Source organism: Panthera leo, chromosome C2, assembly GCF_018350215.1.
Source record: "Panthera leo isolate Ple1 chromosome C2, P.leo_Ple1_pat1.1, whole genome shotgun sequence".
Taxonomy (NCBI): domain Eukaryota; kingdom Metazoa; phylum Chordata; class Mammalia; order Carnivora; family Felidae; genus Panthera; species Panthera leo.
The window spans coordinates 91,519,096-91,545,008 of record NC_056687.1 but is presented as its reverse complement, the minus strand read 5'-3'; the positions used below and the strand labels follow the sequence as shown (position 1 = coordinate 91,545,008).

Genomic DNA, 25,913 nt, shown 5'->3' with positions numbered 1-25,913 from the left:
ACAGACTCTATATTCTCCATGTTTATTCTTTATTTAATAGCAACGTTTTCTTGGGAAAGTCATTTTACCTATCTGTGCCTCAATTTCTGCCTCTTTAAAGTGAGGTTAATAATGGTTATTACCAGGGGTGCCTGGCTGGCTCAGTTGGTTAAACATCCCACTCTTGGTTTTGGCTCAGGTCATAATCTCAAGGTTTGGTGAGTTTGAGCCTCGCTTTAGGCTCCGTACTCCCACTGCTTGGGATTTTCTGTCTCCCTCTCTCTCTGCCTCTCCTCCATTCGTGCTGTCTCTCTCTCAAAATAAATAAATAAATAAATAAATAAATAAATAAATAAATAAAATAAATAAATAAATAAATAAATAAATACAATAAGTAAATAAACTTAAAAAAAATCAGTCTGTAGGGTGCCTGGATGGCTAAGTCAGTTAAGCATCTGACTTTGACTCAGGTCATCAGCATTGGTTGAGCTCGAGCCCCACTTCAGGTGAGCATGAGCCCCACTTTGGGGTGAGCCACGCTTCTCTCTCTCTCCCTCTCTCTCTACCCCTTGCTTACTTACACCTTCTCTCTTTCTCAAAAAAAAATAAATAAATAAAGGTTTAGCAGAGTGTACACCCTTAGCAAGTGGAAGCTATTCTGTCTCTGATATAAGGGGCCTTATTCTGATAGTGCTTCTCCTCCGATCTGTTCATGTGTAATAGCTCCCTGCTCTGACCCCAGACAGCTATGGTGTAGAGGAAAGGACATCAGGTCTAAATACATGGAGCACTGAACTTAGTAAGTTTGAATACTATAGGATTGGTACAATACTGCATAAATAATGCTTTAAATTTTTTTCATAAATTTTTATTATAGGCAGCCTGACAAATTTACATCTGTGGTAGCTTATAAAATTGCTAAACCAGTCAAGCTGTTAGAATTGAAATTTTGCTATCTCTTGACTTACATGGGTACCTGTTTTGTTAACTTATATAAAACATATGGACACTGGCATATTATTTGACTTTGTAATATTGATAATGTGTTTTTACTCATTTTCAAAACATCTCATTCTTTTCTTTTCTTTTTTTCTTAAGTGAGTTCTACACCCATTGTGGGGCTTGAACTCACAACCCTGAGAGCAAGAATCGCCTGACAGGTTAGGCTTAGTCAGCCAGGTGCCTCCAATATATCTCATTCTAGAAGCACATTAAAAATATGGAGTAACCAGATATTTTCTACTGAAGGATATTTTTATTTTATTTTATTTTTTTTTAAATTTTTTTTTTTTAATTTTTTTTTTTAACGTTTATTTATTTTTGAGACAGGGAGAGACAGAGCATGAACGGGGGAGGGTCAGAGAGAGAGGGAGACACAGAATCTGAAACAGGCTCCAGGCTCTGAGCTGTCAGCACAGAGCCCGACGCGGGGCTCGAACTCACAGAGTGCGAGATCGTGACCTGAGCCGAAGTCGGCCGCTTAACCGACTGAGCCACCCGGGCGCCCCCTGAAGGATATTTTTAAAAGTTAGTTAATGATTAAAAACCACTTCATGCCAATTTCTTTTACAGTTTTCAAAGTGTTATGAAACTTGTTTTTGTTCCCAGTAGATTTAAATATACTTTGATTACATCATCTGCAATGTATATTTAGCCTTAAAGTTAATTTCCCATTTAAAAGCACCTCAATTTGAAAGAAAATATGTTTCCTTTTTTAATTCAAGCTCCCAAATGCTTGATAAAATCATGGCTTTTGAGTCTTCATTGGTAACTACCACTTGTGAGGATCTTTTGCCCTGTGCTTTGTGTGAATTTCCAGGCATGTTACAGTGTCTCTTATCACAGTGACACTCCCATTAAGAAGGGTACGATGTTAAGTGTATTTTTCTTGATTTTGTTTGCTTTGACAGTTGTCAGAAGACAAATATTTCAGAAAAGACTCTTGATTTTTCCCAAAGTGTTATAGTTTTACAGTTTACCTGACACTAGGAAGAAATGTGTCATTATTATAGCTCATTTTCCTTATTTTATTTTAAATTTTGAAGTCCAAACTTAACTGACAATGTCTGCTTTTGGATATTTTGAGCCACGTTCAAAATTGCTGCCCTAAAGACTTAAAATACACGCAATGATGTGTTACTTAGAAAATAATGGGGTGCCTGGAACCCCAGCTTAGTCAGTTGAGCATCTGATTTGATTTTGGTTCAGGTCATCATCTTATAGTCATGAGATTGAGCCCGGATAGATGCTTAGCATGGAGCTTGCTTAATTTTCTCTCTCTTCCCTGCTACCTCTACTGCCCCCCATCACCTCCTGCACTCAGTCTGTCTCTAAAAAAATAAAGAAAATAATATAATAACATGAATTTTGGTCATGAGATTTAAAAACAAAGGATATGATAAGCAGTACAAGTAAATTAGTCATTCACTGAAAAACTATTTTTAAAATGCAAAGACTTGGTGCTGTAATTACACTAGTGATGAAAAATAAACATAAGGCCCATAAGCCTACCTTTGTATAGCTTACATTCTAATGGGAATTCTAATATTGATCAGGTAAAATCACACGTATACACAGGAAGGGATAAGACTCCTCTAATAACCCAAAAGGTGGGTAGGCTTAAATGAGAAGAGGAAAGTGTATTCCAGGCAAAAGGGAATGGAATAAGTAGGAGGGACTGGGGGAGTGCTGAGAGAATTGGCTTTTGAGACACAGGCTGAATGATCTTGCAGAAAATGAAAACAGAATCAAGCAGAACCTTTGGGACAAAGGACTTGATGATTGTTAGATTAGATTCCTTCTTGTCAGTAGCTATCTACAACAGTTAATCATTATCAAGGGTTTCTGTGTATAACATATACAAACATCCACATCTTCCTGTGTATAAGACATTTAAAATAAACATTTAAAATTATGCTGATCATTGGGGCACCTGAGTAGCTCAGTCCATTAAGCATCCAATTCTTGAGTTTGGCTCAGCTCATGATCTCATGGTTCATAAGATTGAGACCCGCCCTATGTCAGGCTCTGCGCTGACAACATGGAGCCTGTTTGGGCTTCTCTGTCTCCCTCTCCCTCTGCCCTCTCCTGCTCCCACTCTCTCTCTCTCTCTCTCTCTCAAAATAATTAAATAAACTTAAATAAATAAATAAAATTATGCTGATGATTCAGAAGGGCATAATTACTTTATGAGCTGTAAATTTAGACATCCTTTAATTCATTCCTTTTTTCCCTTGAGAAACCTAAAAAAGTTTTAGCTGACTAGTTCAAGAGGAACCTGTTTTTATATTAAAATTTTAACTGTCTATCCATAGTATCAACAATATCATTATACTTTGGTTATCATAGAACATTAAATTAACCTCCCTTATTTTTAAATTAATGACTAATTTAAAATTTAAATATTGCCTATAATTTTCATGGCTCGTAAAGAAATACTTGATATCTAACCAACTTGCATTTGAATAGGCTCTTCTGTTACTGAATACAAGAATTCCATGCATGGTAGGAGCAGGACTTATCAGGCATTGGGGCTTGCTTCTGGTAGAGATACATAAAAATATTTTTATACATCATGCATTATTCCTCAGTTCCTTCTAAAAATGGCTCATCTGTTGTTTTTATTATTAGATGTAGGATGTTTCAGTTATAAAATTGAAGACAATTATTATGTTCATAATTGAGTCTCTTGTGTGAGGGTATATACCATTTAAATATCTTGGCGTCAGCTTATTGATTTTGTTCAGGGTCAAAATTAGAAGCACCATCAATAATCTCAATACAGCATAATGTGCACGGTACAAAGTTTAAATATTTAGTCACTGAGTTGACTCTTACAATGTCAAGGGGAAAACACAGTTAATAGGATAATAAGTACCTAAAGTGATACTAAAGAAGAACTAAGTGTGTCTAAGTCAGATTATTTGTTTCTCATATGATGAGCAGACATGAGAAATCATTTTTTTATCTTAAAATTTATATTTTATCATTGTTAAAAACAAATACAAAGCAAATACTAAATTTTGAGCACTTCATATATTTTACTAGTTATGGCATGTCTACTTGGTGTGAGATTCAGAGAGAAGCCCACATGTCCACTAAATAAAAAATTCAAGAGAAATGGAAATTCAACCAGAGGTGAGAGTACTAAAATTGCACCTATTATAACCACCTTATTTTGTCTAGTGTTAGTGTGCTTTATTTCAAAATTGTACATAAGAAAAATAGGGTAAATTAAGGAAAATAACTAAATTGTAGAAGTACCAAATATTATACAAACTTGATTTCCCAAATGCAGTTATTATACATACATACATACATACATACATACATACATACATACATACTTACGTAGAGAGAGAGAGAGCAAGAGTGAGAGCATCCACAAGGGAGCTTGCTTCTGGTAGAGATACATATAGATGTATGTGTGCATGTAATTAAATGTATTTCTAGCATTTTTCAGTCATTTAGTGTTTATTGAACTTTACCCTGGTAATATAAAAGAGAAGAATTAGAAGAATATAAGTAACTTTTATAAAAGAAAATGTTAGTTCAATGTGACAATTTTAGTTTTGTCCTAATACGAGAGACTAATATTCATCATACCATGCATACAATTTAAAGTGAAAATGAGAATCTTTTTTTTTTTTTTTCCAAAAGCTATAAAGTGTTCAACAGCTTGGGTTGTTTAAAATAGCTTAGGTTTTTAGGATTATATTAGGGAGAGTTTTTAAAGAAACATTTGTATTTCAATTTTTAATTTAATGATTAGGTTTCAATGCTTTACATTTAGGGGATATATAGGCTTCAGTTTTCTCTCATGTGCAGGTACTTATTAAAAGAGGTATGTTGTTTCATCCAGTTAATTTGCGTGTTAAAATCACACACTCTTCTTATACATAAACTTCTTTTGTATATACTAGATTTACATTTTTCCAAGATCCTGAAATTAATAATAGGATTGTTATAGAACCTTTGTATGTCATGTGTCTAGAATTTGGAGATTCAGATGGAGTAACTAATAAAAAATTAACCTTTACTTGATCAATAGAAATTATAGATTAATTAAGCACACCTGAATGAGAAATTGTTCCTTATATGATTTTATTCACCATTTTATAGAAAATCAAGGAAATGAATTATCTGTTTAAATAATTTAATGGAATCACATCTTAATATTTACTAGTCATTTTTGGATGCACAATGCCTTAAAGTTCTGCCATAAAGTTAGTCATAATGAATGCAATTGAATTTCTCTAAAATACTTAGACTTTACAGCTATTCTCAATATCCTCACCTAGATTAGTGAGTTTTTTTCCTATAATTTTTAAAATGTAACTATACATAGTGTTTCAGTTATCTACTTTTCTAAGACTAATATGGCAACTTATTGAAGAGACTATCTTTCATGAATGTGTTCCATAATTTGTAGATGGTACCTATGCATATGGCAGTTATATGTTTATTAAATATGTGGTTCTTTTAAAACTTAAAACCCATTCCTATGGGGCGCCTGGGTGGCTCAGTCGGCTAAGCGGACGACTTCGGCTCAGGTCATGATCTCGCAGTCCATGAGTTCGAGCCCCGCGTCGGGCTCTGTGCTGACAGCTCAGAGCCTGGAGCCTGTTTCAGATTCTGTGTCTCCCTCTCTCTGACCCTCCCCCGTTCATGCTGTGTCTCTCTCTGTCTCAAAAATAAATAAACGTTAAAAAAAATTAAAACTTAAAACCTATTCCTGTTCAAAATTCTTAGAAGACTATGGAAGTTTATTTCCTTATCTTTGTAAGGAACCTGAGTCAAACCAAGAAGCTATATCATTAACAGTGAGATATTAGGTGAACTCCCATTAAAGTTATAGAAAAAGGAGACAAGGGTTTACTCATCACCTGACCACTATGATAAAGTGAATCTTAGGGGGAAAAAATTATTTTGCGTCTGGATTGTTACTCTTAGTTAAAAATATGTTTTCTAAAAAATAATAAAATAAAATAAAATAAAATAAAATAAAATAAAATAAAATAAAAATAAAATAAAATGTTTTCTTACTCTGTAAATGGTTACTAGAGATAATATTTTATGGTGCAAAAAATGTTGGAGTTTGGATCCAGCCCTAACTGACTGCTTACTTACACTTGTTCAAAACAACATGCTATCTTCAGACTCTCTGTAAACTGGTTATGTCAAAACTCACAAAAATCTGTCATGGGGTTGTTACAAGAACACCCTGAGGATAATAGATATGAAAAACTTTATGAGTGGTAGGACAGTACTAGATTTGGTATGATAATTAATAGTGAAAACAATAAGCACAATATTTAATTCATTTTTATGAACCTGTTTTATTCCCCCTTCATGAACTGTACATTCTACTTGTCAATATTATTTAGTATTCTCTCTAAACGTGCTGCATTTTCTGCCTATTTTGCACTGACATTTTTGTTAGTCTTTTCCCTATACTTGGACTGCCCTTTTTCTATAATATCTGTTCATTAAAGGAGTCCTCAGCTTTCAAGATCCACAAGAATACCAATTGTTCCATGAACTAGTCTTGAAATTCACTACTATTACCTCCTTTACTACTTGGAGAAATGGAGAAACCTTTTTTACCTGTCATGAAGATTCTCCCATTCTTATCAATTCAGCCTCTGATTCTCTTGCCTCACCAGAGTTGTCAGGTAGCTTGTTAGACATGCAGAATCCCAGGCCATACCCCAGACTAAGATTCCTGGGAGATTCTTATGCATATTACAGATTGAGAAACACTGCCTTAATTAATTATAAACTCCTTGGGAGGGAGGACATGATGAAGGGAGAGCTTCTCTGTCTTGTCGTAGTATGCTCTATAAGGCTATCTGTTATCCAGTGATTTGCAGATAATAGGTGTTCAGTAAATGAGTGTTGAGTTGAATTTTATTTGTAATATTTTGAAGTCAGAAAATCCAGTGTCAGAAAACTCATTTTTTTTGGAAAAGGATGTTCTAAAGTCAGAACAAGAAGAAAGCTATTCATTATTGATGCTACTCACATCAACTAATCAATATTTCTTGGTCATCAACTACTGTACTTTTTCATGCATAAGATATTAGTATGGATCCTTGATCTTATAAAAAAATCTTCAGTCTGACCTTCACCTTCAAAGAATTCATTTAGGTAGCTGAATCAAAATGTGGTTTCTTTGTCATCTCTGTAAATATTTAATATACGCTATTGGAAGTCATGACAGAACTTTAAGGCATTGTGCATCCAAAAATGACTGGTAAATATTGAGATGTGATTCCATTAAATTATTTCAACAGATAATTCATTTCCTTGATTTTCTATAAAATGGTGAATAAAATCACATAAGGAACAATTTCTCATTTATAATTAAAGCAAGGTGATTTTATACTGTAAGAAACTTTATTTTCCAGTGTGTGGTTTTAAATTGTGATTTTTCCCTTACATACCTTAATTTCTAAGATTTTTCTCTCTAGAATTCCATCAAAAATTTAAAAAGGTTTTGAGTGCCATTAAATCACATTCACCTGCCTGTATACACTAATTGCTGTGAATTAAATTAAGCACATCCCTAATTGCAGGTGGTTTCTTTCCGTTGCATAGAAAGTTGCAAGTCTGCCTCTCTCTGCTATCAGCTGATATGTGCTTAGGGAACAGAAACTAATTTTAACATTAGCCCAAGCAAAATGTAATTAGGACAGCTAATCTGCTGAAAAATACCCCCAGTAAAAATCTTTTTTATGTAATGCCATTTTAATGGAAATGACATTTTTATGAAATGCAAGTGACAAAGACTTGAATGATGCCTGTGAGCCTTTTATTTAATTTTATGTGTTGTGTAATTTGTTAATAAAGGGAGACCAGAAGCACTCTCAACATTCTGGATATGGAAAAGATTTTAAAGTAGAATTCTTAATGCGAATGTTCAATTTTACTTAAAATAACATTTTAAAATAACAAACTTGCATCTTAATAGATACTGTAAAAAGGTAGTGTGTGTGCGTATGTGTGTGCATGTGCGTGTGCACAATGACAGCCATAAGTAGAAGGTCTTTGGTAATTATGTCATATTTCTCATCACTGAGCCTCTCCATTAATGTAGATGATTGAAACTGACTTTGCTTGTGTGACTTCCCCTTCATTTTTTTAAACAAGTATTCTGAATTTAGGATTTCGGTAATCTAAAGGGATTAATAATTCTCTTAAAAATAACTATGATTACTACCAGAATTCGTAAGTTCTTCATTTATGTTTGGAACTGTATTAAGTGTTTTAAGTTTTGCTTGTTTGATTCTTTAACAGCCATGTGAGAATTATATTCATTTCATAGGTCATGAGATTAAGCTCAGGGATATTAAGACACAACTAGTAAATGGATCAGTTGGGATTTGATTCTCTATTAACCTCAAGCCAATTTTAGTATTCTTAACCAATAGGCTCTAGTGCCTCAATAAAAATACTTGTTTTTTAATGTTACACTACAAACCGTAATGACAGAGTAACATGTCCACATGTCACCATTTTTCTCTTGAATTGTGTCTGAAATGAGGTTTAGCCTTTAATTTTGGTGTCACTACAATGTGACATGTGATATAGTTACATATACGTCCTTCAAAATCCAAAATTATTAAATGTTCAAAACCTGTGAAATATATGAAACACAGCTGTGTTTTTCACCTACAGACTTGTGTTTATGTGAGACCTAGTCATTGTCTAACTAAATGGTCCTTAAAGGCAGTGCTAATAACTTACCAATTCTTTGCCAAAACGTAGGTTCTTTTTGAAATGATTCTCCTTTCTATATTTAAGAGTGTTTCTTCATTTTGCTGACCCAGGCTGATTTTACCTTTTGACTTTAATTTGAATGTGAGAGAAGTTATAATCTGAATTTTGATGCTATTATAACCTTTTTTGGAGATTAAATCATTTTGATTAAAGCATTCAGCACTTCATTTTCCTGAGTTAAACAGAAAATTAGTATTGACAAAATTAGGCATGTGAATCATGCCCTGCCACTTACCACGTGCATCTAGTAGGGCGACTGTTTCCAAACAGCACACAAGCACAGTAAAACTCATAGGAGGGCCACAGAGGAGCATCACAGGATATTTTAATTTTTCAGGGAAGACACAAAGATACTGGACATCCGTTAGACATCTGTTGCTCATTGTGCAAACCACTAGTTCAAGAAGTTCATCATTTAAACAATAGATTGTACTGTATTCCTTTCAATGATATCATATATTTACAAAGCTGGATTTTACAAGTTTGCTTGATAAAAGCAGTTACTGAGTGAATAGCAATATGATCTAGGAAATGAGAGAGGCTGTGTCCACTGTGATTTAAGAAGCGTTATGACCAACAGGAACACAAATCCCATTAGTTAAGTAATTGCAGTTATTTCAGAATGAAATTTAAAAAAATATTAAAGGTATGTGTTTTTTGAATAGCTAAAATTATTAGATAAAAATACTAAGTAGGTTGGATCTAACTATTTCAGAACTGTTACTTATTTCATATGTATATGGTTATGAATGAAACTATAATGAATAATTTACATGACATACAATTTCTCATTTAAGGTAATACAATTCAGTAGTTTTAGCATATTCACAGATTTGTGCAACCAATACCAAAATTTATTTTCAGATTTTCATTATCCCCTCTCAAAAAAGAAGCACCATATCCAATACCAGTCATTCCTCATTCTTCCCAGCCTCCAGCCTGAGGCAATTACTAATCTATTTTCTCTCTATAGATTTGCCTATTCTGAACATCTCATCTAAGTGGAATCATACAATATGGTGTTTGTGACTAGCTTCTTTACTTAGCATAATGTTTAATAGGTTCATCCACGTAGCTTGTATTTTTCATTATTTTTCATTTTTGAATAATAATCTATTAGGTACACTTAATTTATTCATTCAACATCTGATAGGCATTGGGTTATTTCCACTTTCTGGCTGTTAGGAATAAAGCTGCTGTGGACATTTGTATACCAGTTTGTGTGTGAACATATGTTTTCATTTCTCTGGAGTATATGGCTAGGAGTGGAATTACTGAGTCATAACTTTGTTTAATCATTTGAGGAAATGCCAAACTGTTTTCTAAAATGCAGCGTTTTGTATTCTCACCACCAATATATCAGGGTTCCAATTTTTCTACATCCTGCACAAGATTTATTATATATTTTTTGATTATAGCCATCACGGTGGATGTGAAGTTGTCGCTCATAATGGTTAATGCTCTTTTACTGTGATTATTGGTAGTTTGTGTATATTTGGAAACATATCTATTTAGATCCTTTGTCCATTTGTTATTTATCTTTTTATTGAGTTGTAAGAGGTTTAGATACTTACATATTGTCTCAATACAAGTCCCTTATTAGACATGTGATTTACAGATATTTTCTCCTGTTAGATGTCTTTTCATCTTCTAGATAGTATCCATTGAAGCCAGAAATTTTTGAATTTTAACGAAGCCTATTATCTAGTTTTTCTTTTGGTATCATATTTAGAATTTTCTTACACTATTGAGTTGTCTTGGCTCCCTTATCAAAAATCAACTGACTAAAATTTAGGGTTTGCTTCTGTACTTGCAATTTTATCCCATTGATCTATATGTTTATCTTTATGCCAGGACCATGCAGTCTTGATATATAATGTCTGTAGCATTGTAGTAAGTTTTGAGATTAGAAATGTGGATACTCCAGTCTTGCTTTTCTTCAAGATTTTGACTATTCCTTTGAATTTTCATGTGAATTTAGGATCAGCTTATTAATTTGAACAAAATAGTCATCTGGGATTTTGATAGGGATTACATTGTATCTGGAAATCAATTTAAGGAGTAATGACATTTTAATAATATTATGAGTTTCTATTTATGAATATGAGATGCCTTTCTATTTAGATCTATAATTTATTTCAAGTTTTTTTTGTATTTTTCACAGAAGAAGATTTTACTAGTTTTATTAAATTTATTCCTAGATATTGTATTTGTTTTGATACTATTGTAAATGTAATTGTTTTCTTAATTCTGATTTTGGATTTTTCACTGCTAATGTATAGAAATATTACTTATTTTTGTATTGATTTTTATATACTACATCTTTGAACTAATTTATTATATATTTACTGTGGTAAGAACACTTTACATGTGATTTACTCTCAACAAATTTTTTATGTGTATAATAATGTTGTATAGATCTCTAGTACTTAATAATTTTGCAAAATCAAAACTTTATACACATTGAATAATAGCTCAACATTTTGCCTTATTCCAGCCCCTGGAGACCACTGTTCTACTCTGTGATTCTATGTGTTTGAATATTTCAAATATCTCATGTAAGTGGAATCATGCAATATGTTTCCTTTAGGGACTGGCTTATTTCATTTAGACTACTGTCCTCAAGGCTCAGAATTTCCAGCTTTTTTTTACGACTGAATATTCCATCTTGTGTATATACACATTTTCTTTATCCATTTCTTGGTTGATGGATATTTAGTTATTTCCTATCTTGTCTATTATGAATAATGCTGTAATGAACGTGGGAGTGCAAATACCTCTTCAAGATACTGATTTCAATTCTTTTGGGTAAATACCCTGAAGAGATATTTCTGGTTCATATAGTATTTGTATTTTTAATTTTTTGAGGGGCCTCCATACTGTTTTCCACAGTGGCAGTACCATTTTACATTCCCACCAACATTGAACAAGGGTTCTATTTACTCCACATCCTCACCAACACTTGTTATCTTTTTTTTTTTTTTTTTTTGACGTTATTTACTTTTGAGACAGAGAGAGACAGAGCATGAACGGGGGAGGTCAGAGAGAGGGAGACACAGAATCTGAAACAGGCTCCAGGCTCTGAGCTGTCAGCACAGAGCCTGATGCGGGGCTCGAACTCATGGACCGCGAGATCATGACCTGAGCTGAAGTTGGCTGCTTAACCGACTGAGCCACCCAGGCGCCCCTGACTGATCATATTTCTATTGGTGAAAAGCTCTAGGCTCCAGATATTTATCCTTTATCTCAGTAGTGCTTGCATTCATGTCACATTTTTGGAATTTCACTAAACAGAGAGTGGTACTCTTTATGCACACACAGAATTTCACTAAACAGTGGTACTCTTTATGCACACACAGATCCATCCACACAAATTGCTTACAGTGAGATTAGTTTTTGATAATTACTTAAATAATTTTTTAATGTTTATTTACATTTGAAAGAGGAAGAGAGAGACACAGTGCATAACAGGGAAGGGGAAGAGAGGTGGAGACAGAATCTGAAACAGGCTCCAGGCTCTGAGCTGTCAGCACAGAGCCCAACGTGGGGCTTGAACTCACAGACCGCGAGATCATGACCTGAGCCCAAGTCAGCCACTTAACCTACTGAGCCACCCAGGCGCCCCAACACTTGTTATCTTTTAAAAAATAATAGCCATCCTAATAGGATGAGGTGATATCTCATTGTGGTTTTGATTTGCATTTCCCTGATAATCAGTGATACTGAGTAGTCAATGCAATCCTTATCAAAATCCTAATGGCCTTTCTTTTCTTTTTTCTTTTCTTTTTTCTTTTCTTTTCTTTTCTTTTCTTTCTTTCTTTCTTTCTTTCTTTCTTTCTTTCTTTCTTTCTTTCTTTTTCTTTCTTTCTACAGAGATAGAAAAAAATCCAAAAATTCATATGCAACCACAAAAGACTACCAATAGCCACACAATTTTGAGAAAAAAATAAACCTGGAAGCATCACACTTCCTGATTAAAAAAATGTATCACAAAGCTATAGTAACTAAAACAGTATGATGTTGGCCTAAAGACAGACATATAGACCAATGGAACAGAATATACAGCCTCTGTTTAAACCCTTGAACATATGGCCAGCTGATCTTCAACAATGGTTCCAAGAATACACACTGGGGAAAGAATAGTCTCTTCTATAATTGCTGTTGGGAAAAATGGGATATCCAAATGCCAAAGAATTAAGTTAGATTTTTAACTTACACAAAAATCAACATAAAATGAATTAAAGACTTAAATATAAGGCCTAAAATTATAAAACTTTATGAAGAAAACATAAGGGAAAAGCTCATTACATTGGTCTTGGCAATGATTTCTTGGATATGACACCAAAGGCACAGGCAACAAAAGAAAAAAAAAATAAACAAGTGGGACTATATCAAAGGTTTTGCAGAGCAAAAAACAAAACAAAAACAAAAAACAAAAAACAAAACAAAAAACCCAGAGTGAACCTATAAAAGTCAACCTATAAAGTGGGAGAAAATATTTGCTAACTATGTATCTTGTAAGAGGTTAATATCTAAAATGCATTAGGGACTCCTTCAATTCAATAGCAACAAAACAAAACAAAACAAAAAACAAATAACCTGATTAAATGAAATGAGCAAAGGACTAGAATAGACATTTTCCCAAATGCGACATACAAATGGCCAACAGATACTTAGTTTGCTCTTCTACCAAGATCTTGAAGTGGCAGTTTAGGTTAGTTATTTACAATCTTTCCTTTTTGTTAATATAGGTTTTTATGTTTATAAATTTCCATCTAAGTACTGCTCTAGCTACATCCCATAAGTATTTTAAGTCTTCATTTTTATTTATCTCAAGCTATTTTCTAACTTCCTTGTGATTTTTTTTCTTCAGACTGTTGGCTTATTTTGGAGAGTGTTTGATTTCCACACATTTGTGAATTTTCCAAGTTTTGTTTGTGTTACTGATTTCTATTTTCATTCCATTGTGGTTGGAGAACACACTTTAAATGGTTTTAATCATTTAAATTTATTGAAACTTGTTTTATGCGCTAGCATATGGTCAGTCCTAGAGAAATTTCTGTATGCATTTGAGAAGAATGTGTATTTTGCTGTTTGGTGTAGTATTTTATAGGTGTATTAGGTTAGTTGTCATTCAGATCTTCTGTGTTCTTGTTGAACATCTGCCTAGTTTTGTACATTATATAGTGTAGAGTATCAAAGTTTCTGAATATTGTTGAATTGTATATTTCTTCATCCTGACAGTTTTTTTTTAAGTTTCTTTTAAAGTTTATTTATGTTGCAGGGGTGGGGGGGGGGTATGGGAAAGGGGCAGAGAGTGAGGGAGAGAGGATCCCTCTGCTGGCAGCCCAAAGCCGGATGCAGGGCTGGATCCCACCAATTGTTTGACCTGGGCCGAAATCAAGAATCAGACGCTGACAAGACTAAGCCACCTAGATGCCCCCTTTGTCCTGTCAGTTTTTAATTCATATTTTGGGGACTCTGTTTTGAGGCACATATATATTTTTTATATTGCCATATCTTGATAGTTTGACTCTTACATTAATATAAAATGTGCCTCTGGGGGGCACCTGGGTGGCTCAGTTGGTTAAGCGTCTGACTTCAGCTCAATTCATGATCTCATGGTTTGTGAGTTCGAGTCCGGTGTCCGGCTCTCTGCTGACAGCTCAGAGCCTTGAGCCTGCTTTGAGTTCTGTGTCTCCCTCTGTGCTGCTTCCCCACTCATGCTTTGTCTCTCTTCCTCTCTCAAAAAAAAAAAAAAAACAAAAAACCCAAAAACATTAAAAAAACATTAAAATATATATATATATATATATATATATATATATAATGTACCTCTTTGTAGTAAAATATCTGTTTTAAAATCTATACTGTCTGATATTAGTATAGCCACTCCAGATTTCTTATGATTGTTGTTTGTATGATGCATGTATATTTTCCATTCTTTTATTCTCAATTTGTATCTTTAAATATAAAGTGTGGCTTTTGTAGGCATTACATTGTTGGATCTTGTTTTATCAGTCTCATAGTCTCTTCCTAAGATTAGATTTTAAATCCATTCACATTAATATTTTTGATAGTTTTTGATATAGTTTGATTTACATCTGCCCTTTGATTTTATGTATCTTTTGTGGATTTTTTCTTCCTCTAGTCCTCCTTTACTTCAATCTTTTGCATTAGGTAAATATTTTCTGATATAACATTTTAATTTTTTAAGTGAGTTTTAAATTGTATTTTTGGAGTTATTTTCTTGGTGGTTTCTCTATAACTTACCATATTCATTTTATTTTATTATAATCTACTCCAGATGTTTATTTAATTTGGTGAGATATAGAAACATTGCTCTTTTATAGCAGTCTTTCCTCTCTTGCATTTTATTCTGCTATTGTTATAGATATTACATCTATATATTTTACACATTCAACTGTATATTGTTAAAATTGTTACTTTATGTAATTTAGTAACTTTTAGAGACAGTGAAAGGATAGCAAATGTTTATTTATGGGGTGTGTTATCTTAACCTTCTTATTTAAAATTTTTGATCTTATTTGTTTTTACGGATTCAAGTACCATCTGGTGACTTTCCATGGGATGGCAGTAGATTCAGTGGGCTCTCTTTGTCTTTTTCATCAATCTCTGCCTCTGTTCGTATTGTACCCACCTGTTATGTTCCAGTAATTGCAGGCATACTTTTTGTGGCTGGTCTCTGAGGTTGTTCTGATCCTGAAGGAGCTATTCTTAATGGTCACGTTTCTGTTTTCTTTTTAATAAACTATTTGGCCTATGGTTTAGCTTGTTGCTCTCTTGAAGCTACCAGCCTTCTCTGAGTTGCTTGCCACTAAATATCCTTTGTTTTGAGAGCACTCTTAGGCTTGAACTTCCCTACATTGTGTTCAAAATAAAGTCAGTTATCTTGGGAGAGCTTTAGATCTTTCTGTTCTTAGGCTTTCCCTTTTTCCCCCAGGTAAAATGCTCTGAACATATACTCAAGAACTGGCCATTTTGCCTGCTTCTCTTGGAATGTTTTTCCTGCTTTATAAGCAGGATGCTGTGTGGGATAGTACTCTTCCATCTTCCTGCCTTGCCCTTGCTAGCATGGAGCTTCACCCTACAAGTGAGCTGGATCAAGGGCTATTGAGTTTCCAGTATTCTTGTCTTGCTGTGCCTGTCATAAAGTTCTGTGTTAGAAGTGGAGGCTGGGTGGAAAAAGTGAATCCTTACCTTCTTGGCCACACTTGCCTGGAATTTAGTCTCTGTAACACAGAGCAGGAGGAAAGTGAGAAATGCTGGTGGCTGGGCTCTCCTGTAGAGTTACCATAGACCTTTGCTGAGAGTTGGAGGGAGAGGGAGCCTTGTCTTCATGGTTCCATCCACTTGCAGTGGAACTTTCATCACATGAGATGGGGAGAGGGAAGGGATTAAGTAGGCCATGGTTCAATTACAAGACTCTTGACATTTGCAGTGAGATTTGGTAGACTTTCTTAAATAATTATTTCCTTTTCTCCTGTACAACCTTAAGACAGTTTCCATAAACGTTAATGATTGTTTTTTTGTTGTGTTTTGTTTTGTTTTGTTTTGTTTTGTAATTTTTATCTGTTATTGTTGTCCCAATGGAGTGAAGTTCTGAAGAGCTCCTCATGTGGCCATTCTGGGAGTTGTCTGTTATCTATGTCTTTTAGTCTAGGGGTACCATAGAAAAACTGCTGAGGTGCTCAAGTACTATGAACAGAGAGAGTTTGGAAGCCTTTATACTAGGACAAGTTACTAACCTTATCCACATCTCTAAATTTACATCTTTAAAGATAATGACATACATCTCAAACAAAGGTTTTAGGATTAAATGAAATACATTTATGAATGTTCCTGACGTATAAGAAAGAAATAACAAATTTGACTATTTTTTATTTATATTTCATGTATATACTTTACACACACACACATAAAAAATGATGTGTAAGTGCTTTAATTATAATTATAGCTTTTAAATATATTTTTCTTACTTTGTTCCATTTTCTTCCCTAATTCAATCTAATAAAAAAGTGTCATTGGTGTGGAGTATCCTATTTGTAGACACAGATGAATTTATGCTTTTCATGAAATTCAACATATAGATTATAGTAGCAGCCAGTATAGGAATAAATGACAATCAATGCCTCTTGAATTCTTTTAAGTCTATGATCAAACTGGAGGCCTACATTTATGATATCTTTTGGAGATTAAGACCCTGTAGGCAATAATGGCCCACTACTGCCCTTGGGACCATCAGGTCTTCAAATCTCATCATTACTCACCAGGATTTTGTTGGCCTTGATCATTATTGCCTAATTTGCGTACATTTAGAATTGAATGCCAAAGCCCATGCAGCCTGAATGTATGAAAACCTGCTGTTTTAATGACATGGAGAGCTTACTACATTTTATTTTCTTAATTTACATCAAATTTTCAAATGTTTTTACTTAGTAGAAGTAGTCTATAGGGCCCTGAGTCTTTCTTAAAACACATTTTATCTGGAAGTTCCAAGAATATTTTCTTAAATATTGTTTAGAAAATAAATTGTTCTGTGGTGCCTGAGGCTCAGTTGGTTAAGTGTCTGACTCTTGATTTTGGTTCAGGTCATGATCTTATGGTTCAGTTGGTGGAATTGAGTCCTACATGGGAGGTGGGGGGTGGTGGCTGTCAGTGCAGAGCCTGCTTGGGATTCCCATTCTCTTTGCCCCCCCCCCCTTCTCTCTCTCTCAAATAAATAAATAAAATAAATTGTTCTTCTTTTAGTCCTTATTTCATTACCAAGATTTCCAACTCTAGTATTCAAATCCTGTGACCAGAAAACTAATGCAGCTTATGTTTTTTACTGGCACAAATATAAACAATACAATTATTTTGGAAAGTTTAGTGTGACATGTCTTTGAATGGCCTTTAAGTTATATAAAAATTTTAGTTACTGTTCAGAAGTAGGGAATGAAATGGAAGAAATAATAAAGGCAATAAAGCTGAGTAGTAGTATGAGGGAGAGAGTTATAGAAAGCAAGAGATACAGAGAATAAGCAATGAAAGATAAAGAAAATTCAAAAGTCAGTATAGCATGGATAATGTTTACATGGTTTAAAGTGTTGTATATATAGTTTGCTTGTCAGTCTCCTTCTCCAGTCAGGAGTCATTAAGCTAAAGAAAGGGGAATCCACACCTACTTTAACTACATTTAAAAAAAGGGTTTATTATAAGGATCCTGGGGAATAGCATAGGATCCAATTGCCAGCAATATTATTGAGCCTCATAGGGACTGGTATGCTATAGTTTCTTTTCTCTGTTTTGTGGGCATATCTTCTTTGTACATATCCCCACTTACTTCTGCAAACTGGTTGTTTTTGCAAGGCCCTCAGTCTATGTTCTTGCATAATTTCAGTTTACATGTGGCTTCATCCTGTCTATGTGCCAACTTGGACCCTTTTTTTCCCCGTATCTTCCCAATAGCTCATTGACGCAGAATCAGTGACCTAATCCCAAATTACAGATAGGATATGATTGTCTGAATTTGTATAAGTTATCTGCTCTTAGTCTTATATTATGACTGAAAGGATGAAGCCTGTTATACTGGGCTATTTTTATGAGAGTTGTAGGTAGAACAGACTCTCTAAGTAAAGGAAAGACATATCTGCATACCTATTATGTGCTGTCTAATAAACTCTTTGAGGGAAAAGATCATGTCCTATTAATTTCTTTCCCCAGCACTTTGTACAGTTTTAAAATGAATATTGAGTGAAATTATCTTCACTTCAAAGGCAGTTTGCATTTCTGCCTCCAGAAGGCACAGCTGTTGGCACACGCGCGCACACACACACACACACACACACACACAAGAGCTTCCCAGTCTTTTCTTTTTTTGATGGATATCATTAAGGTAACTCTTGCCTTGGAACAATGGCTAACCTTTTTTGGAAAGTAAACTTCTTTGAACAAACTTTGAGGACATTTTCTATGCCTGAGAATGGAGCAACAAGAACAATGACAGTATCACCAATCCATTGTTGTAGACCAGTAATTCCCTTGCTGTTTTAAGTAGTGCTTTTATGCTATAATTTTACACAGAAGAAAGAAATACATAAAAAAGGGAATGCATTGTTTGAGCAGGTGTGAAAGACTAACCTGTACCCATTAACCTCATTTGCTCCATTTATCCTACAAAAGCTCTCTCCCAACTCTAGAGGTACCTCTATAGAACCCCAATCTCCAAAAACTACAATTTTTAAACCACTGTTTTTAGATTAGAAGCAAAGACCTTTTTGTCTAACTTGCTCAATGTTCAAATACTTCTATTTACACATAAGAACATAATTAAAAATAAAAAGATTTTGTGAAGGCACAGAAAATGGTTTTATTGTCTATTTCTTCCCATTGCTGCAAGCAAAAATTTCAAAGGCAGAAATTCATTTATTCAGTAAATATTTACTGAGAATTATTTGCTATATTTAATTCTTGGCATAAAAATATGAATAAATTAGGGCCTCTCTTACTGTATGTCCAGAGTTTACAATAAAATTGTGTATAGTGAGAACATTTTTATTTCATTATGCTTAATGCAAAATGGACAGCTACTTAGAACCATCCAAGGGAAAGAACTAGCAGATATTTTAGTACACGGAAAAAATTTGGACTTCAGAATCTTCTACTTTCTTTCTTTTTTTTTTTTTTTTTAATAATGAACATAAGACCATTGTCGGAATAACCATGGAACTTTTGGTGTCTTTGTTGCTTTTGATTGCTCTTCCATTCCCTGATATGACATGAAACATTGGTTTGCCAACAAAAATGGAAAATGTCTGCAAATTTTTAAAATTTATACCACTAGGTTTGTGTAACAGCATTGTATTGAAATGAAAAGGAGTAAATCTTTCTGCTTATATTGGAAAGGTATTATAGGATTTTTTGGTTGTAAAACTACGATTTTGAAAGAGCAAAATTTTTTAGGCATGTTTGTCTAAGCCTAATGTATCTTTATAGAACTGAAGACATTAGAACCAAAGGGAACTTTGAATTCACTGTAGGGATTGTGATTGCTTACCAAGTATCCGTTCATCACTTCTTAATTTGCAGCAGAATTCCTGTGTTGTTCAGGGTAGAAATATGCCCAACTTTGGCTAATGGATCTTGGGGAGGGGAAGTACCATTCCTCTAAGGGACATTTATAAATGTGTGAACGTGTTTGAGAGATTCAAAAGGATTGAGAGATAATAAAGACATTCAGTGCCCTTGGGTTGTAAATGTCAAGTGTCCAGGAGCATACAGAACTATTCCGAATAACACAGAATTTCCCAGCTTAAATACCCCTAGGATTCTCAAAAGAAACACTGGTTTATCCAAATCCTGCTAATCATGCTGTTTTCTTTGTCCATCTTACTTTTTAATGAGTATATATGTGTGACCCAATTCTTGATAGTGAAATACAAAGAGGAATATCTAGAGGGTGAGTGTGATGGGAGACCTCAGGGGAAAAGAAATTCTTGCTGGTATAAGATAGATATGAGTCAGTGTTTACCTAAGCATATGTAATACTTGGAGCTACAACAGCAATCTTCCAACAAGAAAGACCAAAATACTGGCCAAATTTGGAAGAATAGACATATGGTAGCACCTGGATATCTGTTGATAAGTATAACTAACATTTCTTGTTGTATGAGTGCCGGGCTTCTGTTATGTGAAGGAATAAAAACTATTAGTAGCTATTGTTTAAGCTATTAATTGGAGTTTTGATACCTATAGTTTCTAAAACTCTTGACAGATACAGCTTTTACTTAATCAATGGGTCAGGCAGGTATACTCCCAAATGTTAACTAGTTATTTAATAGCTGGCTTGAAATACAAAAACATTTTTCTCCATTATTAACCTGAGGTTCTCAAACTGTGGTATGTAGGATCTTCCCCCTATTTGGGGGGAAAAATTATAATTGATTACATTTGAAATCTACGCATATCTGATGAAAAATGATAAACATACCATGACACTACAGACAGTATTCTGAATATGTTTTAAAATTTAACCATTCTACAGAGTTCATCCCATGATTTATAAAGGTAGTGAAAATAGCCCACCTTTGAGCAAGTCTTGCTAAATTCTCATTCAAAAGGTACAACAGAATTCAAAGCAGCTGGGTTTTTTTTTTTTTTAATTTTTAATTTTTATTTCAGAGAGAGAGAGAGAGAGAGAGCATGAGCAGGGGAAAGGGGCAGGGACAGAGAGAGAGAGAATGAATCTTAAGCAGGCTCCACACTCAGCCCAGAACCCATAGCTGGGCTTGATCCCACAATCCCAGAATCATGACCTGAACCGAAATCGAGAGTCAGACACTCAACTGACTGAGCCACCCAGGTGCCCCTCGAAGCAGCTGTTTTAAGCAGGAAAACAATAAATAAGGCAAGTGTTCTAATCCAATAGACTCTTGTAATTCAGTAGAAATATTTTATAATTTCAAAATGTAAAAGCATTGATCATTTACCAGTTGTCTACCAAATGCCTAATTGAACAAAATTTTAAAATATTTTGCATGATTTTGACTTTAAAAATACCTCAGGGGTGCCTGGGTGGCTCAGTCGGTTAAGCATCTGACTTCGGCTCAGGTCATGATCTCACAGTCCGTGAGTTCAAGCCCCGCGTTGGGCTCTGTGCTGACAGCTCAGAGCCTGGAGCCTGCTTCACATCCTGTGTCTCCCTCTCTCTCTGCCCCTTCCCTGCTCATGCTCTGTCTCTGTCTCAAAAATAAATAAACATTAAAAAAAATACCTCAAAACATAAGGCTTCTAGATGATAGCAAAACCATTATTTTATTATATATTTAAACATTCATCTTTACAGAGCAATCATTGCACTTGTTGGAAACCAGGAGGACAGAGAGAGAAAAGTCAAAATAGGATATTTTCTTAGAAAGATGATTAAACAAGGAAACACTTATATGAGAGATTTCAACCTTGTGTACAACATAAAAATAACCATTACTTAAATTTTTCCCATGCCTGGAATTGTTAAAAAAGTATAATATTACGTTCACAGAAGTGTAATATCCATTAGAAGATCTAATGGTGATGAATTTGAAGGCTTTCAATAAATCACTTTAGCTCAGATTCTTGAAAAGCTGAAACATTCTTTTTTCACACCCACTAAATAGACGTAATGATGGCAAGATACAAGAGTAAGTTCAAGCTGAAAAAGTAGTGATATATATGATTGCATAAAGTCATGCTATTTTAGAGTTGTGGGAGATATTAGGGACTATCTAGCTCAGTGTTCCACATATTTAAATAGTTTCAGGGGCTTCTCTAAATGAAAACAATGTATCATGGAACCCCTAGGGTTCACTTACATTATATGTATATGAGTTTAATAAGAAAAAAACTTGAGACTACATATATATTTCCTAAACTTGCAGTTTTTATATAATCATACTACAGATAGAAATTCCCACAAAGATAAAACCAATAACATTAAAATTAAATTTATTCCATATAAAGTATAACATTTTTCTAAAAAATAAATCATTCATATAGAATTTAATACTATAAAAACAAAGCCTTAGTGTTCTTCATTTAATGTATTTCTATTATTTTTTTTTTTTTTTTACTTCAGACAACTTTGTTTATAATCATATTGGCAGTAGACTCTTCAGACTTTAACTGGCAGTGTTATTTTACCTTTATTATTGAAAGACGTTTATTAGTTTTATGATTATGGGTAGTCATTTCCTCCCATGATTTTGAAGATTCTATTCTACAGTCTTCTGGCTTTCATATTTGCCATTGAGAAATCTACTGTCTTACACTCTATTATACATCTGTTTTTTTCTTTTTGATGGCTTCAAAATCTTTTTGTTTTTGGGAATTTTTTAGTTTCCTGATTGTGTCTCCAGACTTTTATTTATTTTTTATCCTGTTTAGAATGCATTATGATTTCTGTAGATATAAATTCATTCCTTTAACATCAGTTGTGGAAAATTCAAAGCTGAATAGCTCTTTAAGTACTGCCTTTCCTTTATTTTCTCTCCTGTGACCCCACTTAGATGAATATTAGCTTTTACATTTGACCATGAAAATATTTGAAACTCCTTAAATTTCTTGTCTTTACTCTTTGATGCATCATAGATAATTTCTTTAGGTTTATTATGTGCTGCTTTTACTCTGTATGCAGTTGAATTTAGGCTGGCATTTAGTCATTCATCTCTAATTAAAAGTTATACTTCATTTATAAAGTATAATTTTATTGGTTTTAACTCTTCCTTGTAATTTCTGATAATAAAGTGTTGGCTAGTTCTTATGTTGTTATAAGATATTTCTGTAACTATATCACACATAATTAATCTATGGTATCTAGCCATGAATTCTAATTTATAATTTCCTTCCTGGTATAAAGCTTTTTTTGTTGTTTCTGCCATATATTACTCATAGAGTCTTGTTTTTGGTGTGTTTGTGAACTTTATGAACTCATAGGTGGCTAATCTTAATCTGTGTACAATTTGAGGTTCTAATTTGAAGATGCCTTTCTTTGGAAAATATTATAGTTACTATTTCGGGAAATTGCTGATCTTAGGAAAACTTAATTCCCCTGTAGGGTCCCAAGCAGAATCTTGAGGTGTCAAGTTTAATTCTTTTCCTTCACAGCTATTGCTGGGAGTATCTGTTTGAATTCTGCCTCCTATCTTCCAGACTGCTTGTTGTATTCGTTCAGTGGTCTATTTAAGGTTTGTCTTCTTCTGAAACTGTCAATGTGACACAAATTATATTTGGTACCAGAGCCAGGTGTTTCATTGTGGATATGCCTCAGGGTTGCCTTTTCTGCTAAATGGCTCAAAGTGGAAGTTTCCTAAGTTATAGCATTTTTGCCTCCAAATTTCTATTTTTTGCAAACAACCAAAAGAGTATAGAAATAGTAAAGCCTTCTATTTTTAAACAATAGCATCACTTTGAAAATAACTTGACTAAAATTGTTTATTCAACACTTTATTGCACATAGAATATGTTGACATCTAGTCATTGTAGTTGATTAAATCTATTAAACTGGCCAAAATTATCAACAAAATATGCTTGTCAAGCTAATCATCTAAAATCAGTTTATTCATCTTAATAGACAACTATGAGTAAACAAGTTGCCTCCTAATAACTAGGCTTGCTTGCCACATTGAAAACATGCTAAAGTACATGAGCTTTTATTCATTAAAAAAATTTTTTTTTGAATGCCTACCTATTTTCCAGACATGATGTGTGTTCTAGGGTTACAGAGATTAACAAAACAAAGTCCACTGCCACATTGTACTTACATTCTATAAATGGAAGATAGATAATAGCCACTCAATATATAAGCAGGACAAGTTGGAAATAAATGCAATGAAGAAAATAAAACAGAGTGATGTGACAAAAAGTGAAAAGGAGTATAATTGACTATTTGGATTGTATTATGGTGATGACTTCCCTGAGGTGGTAGGAGTTGATGATGATTACCTGGGGAGAGTTTTTAACAAGTGCTTTGGCAAGTGTGATGGCCCAGAGATAATGGAGCTTGACCATGTTCCCAATGGAGAAAAACAAACAGATTGTATGATTGCAGCATGGTGATCTGTTCTTAAGCATGTTATGACATTAAAGAGAGACAGGAGGGGAGATTTCAAATCACAATAACGTGTTTGGATTATATTTTAAGTGTAGTCAGAAGACAGAGTTTCAACTAGTTGAATGATTATATATTTGCATATATATTTATAATTTATAATTATATTATTTTAAAATTAAATAAAATTAGATAAATATCATATTCATAAATATATTAATATATTATGAAATTGTATCTCACATGGACTTAAGAACCACCACTGAAAACTCTTGAGCAGATACCAAAAAAGGGAAAGGAGGTTGTGAGCTAGTCAGCCACCTGAAATGGTAACTGTTGATTATTTTCATCAGATTAAATATACGGATATTTTATTTCAAGGATATTTTAGCCTTTATTTAAGAAAAAGTAACATTTATTTATTATTGAGAAACAGAGAGAGACAGAGCATGAGCATGGGAGGGGCTGAGGGAAGAGGAGACAGAATCTGAAGCAGGCTCCAGGCTCCCAGCTGTCAGCACAGAGCCAGATGCAGGGCTCGAACTCACAAACCGCAAGATCATGACCTAAACCATAGCTGGATGCTTAACTGACTGAGCCACCCAGGCACCCCATAGCCTTTATTTTTTAATAGCTTTACTGATGTCTGTAATTTATTACGTGGTGAATTTTAAATTTAAAATGTATAATTTGTGATGTTTTGACATATCTGCACACCTGTGGGTCCATTATCTCAATCGACACAGTAAGATATCCATTACTCACAAAAGTTTCCTTATGATCATTTCTAATCCCTTATTTCTGCTCCTTTCCCAAATCCAGGTCAATTACTGTTCTGCAGTCACTATTAGTTCACATGATTAGTGTTAGGCTTTTATATAAATTGAGTCACTCATGTAGGTATTCTCTAGTCTGCATTCTTAGAATAATTGTTTCCAAAAGTATCCAAGTTGTATTAAATACCAATGGATTGTTGCTTTTTATTGCTGAGGAGTATTTGATTGCCTGGCTATATCATAATTTGCTTTTCCATTCACCTTCTGATAGACATTTGGAGAAGTAGTTTTAACATTTGTGTTCAAGTCCATGTATGAACATGTGTGTTCATTTCTCTTAAGTAAATACGTAGGAGTGGAATGGCTTGATCATAACTTTTTAAGAAACTGCTGAACTATTTTACAAGTAGTTGTATCATTTTCATTCCCACCAACAGTGTAGAAGAGTTCCAGCTTTTCTGTATTCCCAACAACATTTAGTATGGTCAGTCTTTTTATTTTTTATTTTTTGTCTTCAGTTTATTTATTTTGAGAGAGACAGAGAGACAGAGAAAGGAAGCAGGGGAGGGGCAGAGAGAGAGAGAGGGAGAGAGAGAATCCCAGGGCTTGAATTCACAAACTGTGAGATCATGACTTGAGCCACAACCAAGAGTAAGACACTTAACTGAGTCACTCAGGTGCCCCATGGTCAGTCTTTTTAAATTGGTCGATATAGTAGGTATATGATAGTATCTCGTTGTCATTTTAATTTTCATTCCTCTGTTGACTAATAATGTTGATCATCTTTTCAT

The 25,913-nt window shown here is 34.0% G+C and overlaps 1 protein-coding gene across 14 annotated transcripts in view; it reads left to right on the top strand.

Annotated features, from left to right (window-relative positions):
- The window catches only part of NAALADL2 (N-acetylated alpha-linked acidic dipeptidase like 2), a 1,343,235-nt gene that overhangs the window by 264,192 nt on the left and 1,053,130 nt on the right, over positions 1-25,913 (top strand). The window lies entirely within an intron of this gene.